Here is a 7,845-nt window from a genome sequence, read left to right as displayed (position 1 = left end):
GTGTAGCTGTTGAAATAAACCATCAGAAAAGACCAGACTGTCTGTTACTGTCTCTGTGTATGAAGGAACGTCAGTAGGTGCCCATCCCCTGAACATCCCCAGAGGATCCCTGCTGGCTGGAGGTGCTGCACCAACTGAGACCCAGGTAACCTGTCCTTCCTGTCCTGTTTCTCCCCACACCCCCGTGGAGCACTCAGCCCTCCTGTTACCTACAGTTTTGCACCAGCACCTAGAAGTATCAGATAATGGCATACCCACCCCTTTATCACTTTTGGAACACGGGCTGCACTGGGTATCTGTGTCACCAATTTTTATTTTGGTGTAATAAATTTTATGGGTAGATTTTATTCGCTCCATAGAACAGGAATCGAGTGACTGTCCCAATCTTCAATAAATGTAATATTTGTTATTCAAAGTTTGAGTATTTTTTGCATTCTGAGACTCTTAAGTATACGCTTACATTTAACATACTCCTCAGGGGTCACCATGATCTTCTCTTTTTCTAATAGTTTGTGTAGGAACTGTAACTTAGATGGTAAACCAGGTGTATTATCATAAGAGGTTTGATCTTCAGAGAACATATTTTGCAGATGTTCACATCTATTAATTTTGTTGGGAACAGTATACAGTTTAAAAATGTATTTGCATAAGTATCAACCATTTTGGTAAAAGTTTTGGACCACAGCCAAAGTTGAAGGGGCTAGTGGGGTTAGTGGGGAAAGGATGGTGGGGAAGGGATAAAAATGGAAATAAGGTGAGAAATTGAAGTAAAGGGAGCTTAAACATGGAAGTCTTTTTCTAATTGTACTCTCATGAACTTTAACATTTAACATGCTAACTGAGGCCTGTAGAGCCTGAGATGTAACTCTTGGGTATTTTGCAATTTCTCTGAGCATTGCACGGTCTGACCTTGGGGTGAATTTGCTGGGATGTCCACTCCTGGGAAGATTGGCAACTGTCTTGAATGTTTTCCACTTTTGAATAATCTTTCTCTCTGTAGAATGACTTTAAATTGTTTGGAAATGGCCTTATAACCCTTCTCAGATTGATGGGCAGCAACAATTGCTTCTCTAAGATCGTTGCTGATGTCTTTCCTCCTTGGCATTGTGTTAACACACACCTGAATGCTCCAGACCAGCAAACTGCTAAAACTTCGGCTATTATAGAGGTGGTCACACGTGCTGATGATCAATTAATCAAGGGCATTTGATTAGCAGCAACTGTCTGCTACTTAGCATCTTAATTCCTATGGAAGCAGTAAGGGTGTACTTAGTTTTTCACACATAGCTTCTCCATTTTCGCTTTATTTTTGTTCAATAAATCATGACACAGTGTAATATGTCATGTGTTGTTGTTCATCTGAGGTTGTATTTACCTGATTTTAAGACCTGCTAAGGAACAGATGATTGTTATTATGTCCTGTTATGTAAAACCATGGAATTCAAAGAGGGTGCACTTTCTTTTTCACATGACTGCATATATATATATATATATATATATATATATATATATATATATATACACACACAGAAAAAGTAGCGCTTGCTACTGCCAGTGTGTTATGGATGTGTGGATAGTAAGGGCTGGATAGAGTCAATATGTAAAATAAACTGTAATATAACTAAATAGAAATAACCTACAATGAGACTAATAGTCAATAACAGTCTGAGACATCAATACAAATACAACAATATTGTAAATAATATCAAACCAGTCCCGAAATATATATGAACATATGAAATCCAATTCCAGAAAACAGTCACTTAATGGAGGAGGCAGCTGCTTGAAAGTAATCTTATGGTTACGGAAATACATAAATAGATAGAGAAAGAAAAAGAAGTGCCAGCTCCATAGCATAATACTGTTTATGCAATTTATTAAAGATAAAAAGAGCAAAGTCTGCAGGACTTGCACTCATGATAGTAAAAAAAAAAAACATTTAATTGAGAGAATTGTAGATAAGCGTTACCATGGGGGAACAGGTCCAATATCAGCTGTGCGGGTGGTGTGTCACGTCTCCACTGTGAGGAGCCTTTAAATCAAACAGTCTGTGAGGACTTGGGGCTGCCGCAGGGTATTTCCACATTACCGGCACCTCAAATGGGGGCAGCAGACTTCCCGGCTCTTCAACCCGCTTGGTAACCCGCAGTGTGTGATATCCAATGGAGACTCCCCACTACAACTCCGTTCCTCCTGGCAAGGTGCCAATTCCGTAGTGATGTCACAACGTCCCGACGTGTGTGTGTATATATATATATATATAAAGTCCCATTGATGGAGTCAAACAGTAGAAATACTTGGGGGTGGTTGAAAGAATTCATGCAGTCCACTTGCTCATATGGTTAACTTGTATGAGTACTTATATAGTTATAGTACTGTATTAGTGGAAACCAGGAGGAGAGCTTGCTCCAAGTGGGATTTATGGTTAATAAGGATAGCTATAGCCTGTAAAGCTGCTCTAAGCTGTTCACCACCACCCTTTTAGGAGGTAACCACTTAGAGTGTGTAAGACAGTAATAATTTTGATCAGGGTGCAAAAGCATAAAAATATAACCTCAAGAGTGGGTAGTACTCACTGAATTGTTGAGATTCTTGGCTCCAGAATGTTCTTCCAGCAAAGGGTTAGCAGTTATAAGATCCCAGGAAGAGAGGAGCGGTACACAACTCGGCTCCGCCCTGGGATCATACAACCACATATAATAATTTTTTGTTTTTAGCACAAATTTGCATCCATTTCACTTATTGAATACTCATATGCACATTAAATATACCACCATTTTATTACAGCTCAGAAGTATATTTTGGGGATTTTCTTGTATAGAGTTTATCTATTTACAGGTATATACTATTGATTCTGTAGCCAGGTCCCCCTCTCACTGTACCCACCTCAGGGTTCCTCCAGGTTTGCTGCGGCCAGGTGCGGGGTCGCGAGGGTGCGGGCACATGTGCGGGAGTTGTGTGGGGACCGGCGGCGGCCGTGCAGGGCGGCGCCATCCTGCACAAGTTCGCGCATGCGCAGTTGGAGCTCTGGCGGCCATTACAAGTTGCGCATGCACGGGAAGACAGGCAGGGAGAGTGCTGCGGGGACTACAACTTCAAACAGGCACAGGGGCCAGAGAACACATGGCCAAGCAGGGCCAATAGGAGCGCTGGGATCTTGCAGGCAGAGAAAGATGCTTTTCGCGCGCTCAGCCCATGCTAGTTCAGTCAGGACCAGGAAGAGCAAGGGATAGGAGGTGAGTGCAGGGGTCTGTGACCCACTGCATTAGACCAGCAGCCCCCAGGCCCCAGTGAGGTCCTGAGTCACACATATAGTTTGTTGTACTGCAGGGACAGGCCCTAGGTTAGGGACCCTGCCCCTTAGTGATATATATTGTCAGTGAGGGACACAGCGGACGCTGCGCTTCCCACGAAGAGGCTCGGGATCAAGCCTACTCTACAGAGAGAGCAGGACTATCTCCAGGGTGGGATCGCCCCTAACAGATCACCACGCTGGTGAAACCAGGTCGTCGCACAGGAGATCGGCGGATCCTTTTTGAAGATCTTTTGAAGCCCAGTTGCCGTCGCACTGGACAGGTATCGTTATATAAGTGCACCAACAGAGTACTCACACATAGTGGCAGTGCTGCCCACGGGACTGGGGGGGTACACTGTGGACACGGTGTGCGGGTACATGGTGGTGGGAGTGGGGTGCGTACTCTTAAGTAGAGTACCTGACATTGGGGAAGTATAAAGTAATAAGATATAGTAGTGTTACTGGGTGACACAGTTATTATTGCTGAGGTATGTGTAATGTGTTATGTTTGATTCTGCATACAGTAAACTGTTATACTTATTCTCCTGTGTATGTGGCTACTATATGTGGGTCCTGTGTGGGGTACATTCTACACTCATAGAATCCTACACAGGTGGAGGCGCTGTAAGTAAGATTGTTCCAGAGGATTCACCCCAGGATCTCACAAGCGGAGGCTCAGGCCTCCTGTGAGCCTAACAGGTACTGCACCACACCTGGTAACATGTAGGTTCCCCCTCACATGCACTCTGTCTGCGATTGGGAAAGGGAGAATACCCGTTACAATTCTATAGAGTGTATTTTAGTACCTGTACATTCCAACACTGAACAAAAAGTACTTTTTATTATTTAAGATTTATTTTTATCATATTTGCATGTTATTTCATTAGATTCAAGTGAAAATATTAATTATTGTATGTTTATCAGTTCAATTATATTTAATATTGCTCGGTGAACATCATTACATTGACATTTGTGTGTGTGTGTATATATATATATATATATATATATATATATATATATATGAAACATATCTCTACTGTGCTTTTGAATAAAATTAAAGTAGAGCTCTGCTTACATAATCATATTCGTGAGCATAAAATCCTTTTGCTGACCAATCTTTTTTTTACCACAAGCAAATTGAATAGTGTTAATGAATGGGGCTGATTGAATAGGCATGGTAACGGAATTGATAAATTCTCTTGCATTTTGCTATTGCATCAAACCTATTTTATTTCCAGCTACTGTATTTTCTACTTTCCTTGTAGAACTAAAATATTGAAAACAAATCAGTTGATAATATGTGTAGCATGTCATTTGAATATTGAATATTTATATTTAATTAAAAAACAAGTCGAGATAGTTTTAAAGATAAATGTCTTTAAATTGTTCAATTGACCTGATTTCTGCATTATTATTTTTTTTACCATGTCTTGCTATTCACATTTTTATACTGTATAAATCTTTGTTGCCAGGATTACAGATTTTACATACAGCTTCAAGGCAATTGATGGACCAGCAGGACAAAACTTCATTTTCTCCTAGATTTGCAAAAGGTCATATTATAAATGTAGTAAATATTTCAGACTGTGTGTGCATACCAATGAGTTCAGCAGAAAGTAATTGCTGATGGCCATGTCACAATTTTTTCTTAACAGGCGCAGTTCTGTTTGCAGTCTCTGACTAAACAACTAGACTATTCAAAAACTCTTACAACTTAAATGAAACACATTTCATTTTGTATAATAACAGCTATACTGGAAATCTCCACAGACTTTATCTATCAATATTTTCTTTTATACAGAGACATTGGAATGTATAACCGGAGGCGCATGCGCGACGGCTAAGTGGATGGCAGCTTAGTGTTGGAGCTCCATCCCTCACGGCAAAAATAAACCAAATTAACCAGCACAACTGCACATAAAAAAGTGAACCGGAGAAATAAACAAACACCCAAAAACTAAGCGATGTCAACAAAAGACAAAAGAGATCAAAGGGATCAACAACTGGTCACAAGGAGAGACTTAAAGAATTTTGTGGAGAAAAAATGGCATTTTTTCAGAGAGAAATTGCTGTTAAGGCGAGATGTCAACAGCATAGGAGATAGAACTGATGCTATAGAGAAGCACCTGGACTCCACTATTTAAGCACTCCAGAAAAATGAAAAAATGACGGACCATCTAAAGTCCCTGATAAATGATCTCTCCAACAAAAAAGAGGACACGGAAAATAGGGACAGGTGAAATAATATCCGCTTAAGAGGAGTGCCAGAAGAAATAAATGACCCTGAGGATTACGTCTCAAGATGGCTGACGTATGTGTTCCCAGACAAGCCTGAATCAGACCTACACTTGGATAGGTGCCATAGAGCCCTTAGATATAGACCGCAGCCAGGAGATCCCCCTCGGGACATAATAATACGATTTCACTTCTTTCATGTGAAAGAAGCATTATGTCAAATAACAAGGGCCTCCGCAATATGGAATTTGAGGGTGTCAAATTATTTATCTTCCAGGACCTGTCCCCAAGCACCCTTTCTAAAAGAAGAAGTCTCCTGCTAGTGACAAAATCCCTAAGAGATAAGGGGATTCACTATCGCTGGGTATTCCCCTTCGGGCTCCAGGTACTGAAAAATGGTACCGCCATCATCCTGAGACGACCTGAGGACAGCTAGACCTTTCTGAGAAAAGTAGGCCTAAATAAGGACTCTACTAACCTGGAGGTTGAAGAGGCATCCTCTCCCGATCCTGCGTGGAGTGAAATGAAGTTAACAGCATGAAAGCGAAAGGATAAGTCCCTTAATTAATACCAATTAAGATCAATTAAGTTCTTAAAGGGGTCTTACCACGTGTTGTCCATTTTGTTCAAATTCTGTCAATAAAGTTGCACCACTTCAACATAACATCCAGACACGGTGGCCATCTTGGATTTCAAGAGCTCCGGAGACAGCAGCCGGCGGGGGAGGAGGGTGGGGGGGGGTCAAGCCCGGACCCAGCACGGGAGCTTCTGAAACTGTATCGCCGCTGAGGTGGTCTTTCGGAAGGAAGACCACTTTCAGCCGCCACTGTGGCAGGGGGAATAAACACTGCACTACACGGGGATGAGGGGGAGGGGGGAGGAAAAACAAATGAGAAGGCTCACAGGTTCACAGATATAGCAGATCCGCAGTACAATATAGGGATCAGCCACACAGAGGTGGATCAAGGAGGATGTTTTGAGCAATGATGTTCTCCGCGGTCTCAGAGTTCCTTGTGGAGCAGATTGATATCTGCGCCGCCACTCACCCTCCCCACCACCAAACAGTGAGTACAAACCGGAGCAGCACTGCAGAACTTGGGGAGGTCTGGGGGAGGAGCGCAGACCTGATTCACAGGTTGGCCTCTGATACACATATAGAGTCGGGAGATTGGGGGGAAGAGGGTGAACCTGGAGCCAGAAAGATTGGGGAATTTGCTACAGCGAGGGACATTAAGATAACCAAGGGGGCAGCTAGACTGCAACCATGGGATCGCACAGAAGAGAACAGAAAGCTGCACCTGCTGAATGAGGGAGAATGTGGGGCTGTGGATCTGCTGACAATTCCTCTCCCTGGTCCTGAGCATCTATGACACACATGGACTGCGGACAATCCGGAGACCATCAATTTAAGCGAGGGACCCTGGCCGGGGCTGCAGTTTTCCCTTCCCTTGGCCCCCCTCCATGGCCACCTAGAGTCTCAGGGTGTAATTGGGAATTAATTTTTGAATTAAAGATCTCACCCTTCACAATACAAGATAAGTGGGCTTAGTTAGGCAGAATTTTGTTTTTGGGCTACAGCAAGTTAGACAGTTAAGAGTTTGCTCCAAGGCAATAAAGGTTAAAGGAATATTAAAAAAAAAAAAAAAAAAGTCTGGGGTGGGATACCAAATTTGCATTTGTATAGAGAACCCAATGTGACCTCAGATTTCCAGTGCCCAGACACTTCTTTAGCTGTCCTGAAGACCATATTGACGCTTTTTTGTTCAGTGGTTTGGAACACATTTCATTACCTATCAGGATGGGTGATCGACAGAACATCCTCAACCAAAGAGAGATGTTCTGGATCTTCACCCTTAACACATTAAACCCGGCCGGCATAAACACAGACTGGGAATTAAAACATTTTCCCACATGAGATGATAGTATTTTCTATAGTGGGATTAAGATTGGTTCATTGTTCTATACGTACAGTATATTTATGAAACAAGGGGCTAATAACCTATTTTATAAATGTTTTTCTTGTATCAACTAATGAAGATCTTGATTAAATAAAATTGAACATTCGGGAGTCTGGACAAACGAGGTCGTGAGTACTTCATGGACTGTTCAAGTTTATGATCTTTTTTTTTGGTCTAGCTCCACGAGTAATGCTGTTAGGAGACAAGGGTGTCTGGGTTCCTATTCATATGGGACTTTAGACATCCCCAGTGCATCAATATACAACACACCCTGTATATAAGAGCAATATTTGACCCAATTGACTAATCCTCAAAATAATTATACAAAACCAGACATACTATCAATGTGTTTTCCAA

The sequence above is a fragment of the Ascaphus truei genome, chromosome 4, assembly GCF_040206685.1.
Source record: "Ascaphus truei isolate aAscTru1 chromosome 4, aAscTru1.hap1, whole genome shotgun sequence".
Lineage (NCBI taxonomy): Eukaryota > Metazoa > Chordata > Amphibia > Anura > Ascaphidae > Ascaphus > Ascaphus truei.
The sequence above is the reverse complement of the archived record's forward strand: the minus strand, read 5'-3'. Positions refer to the sequence as shown.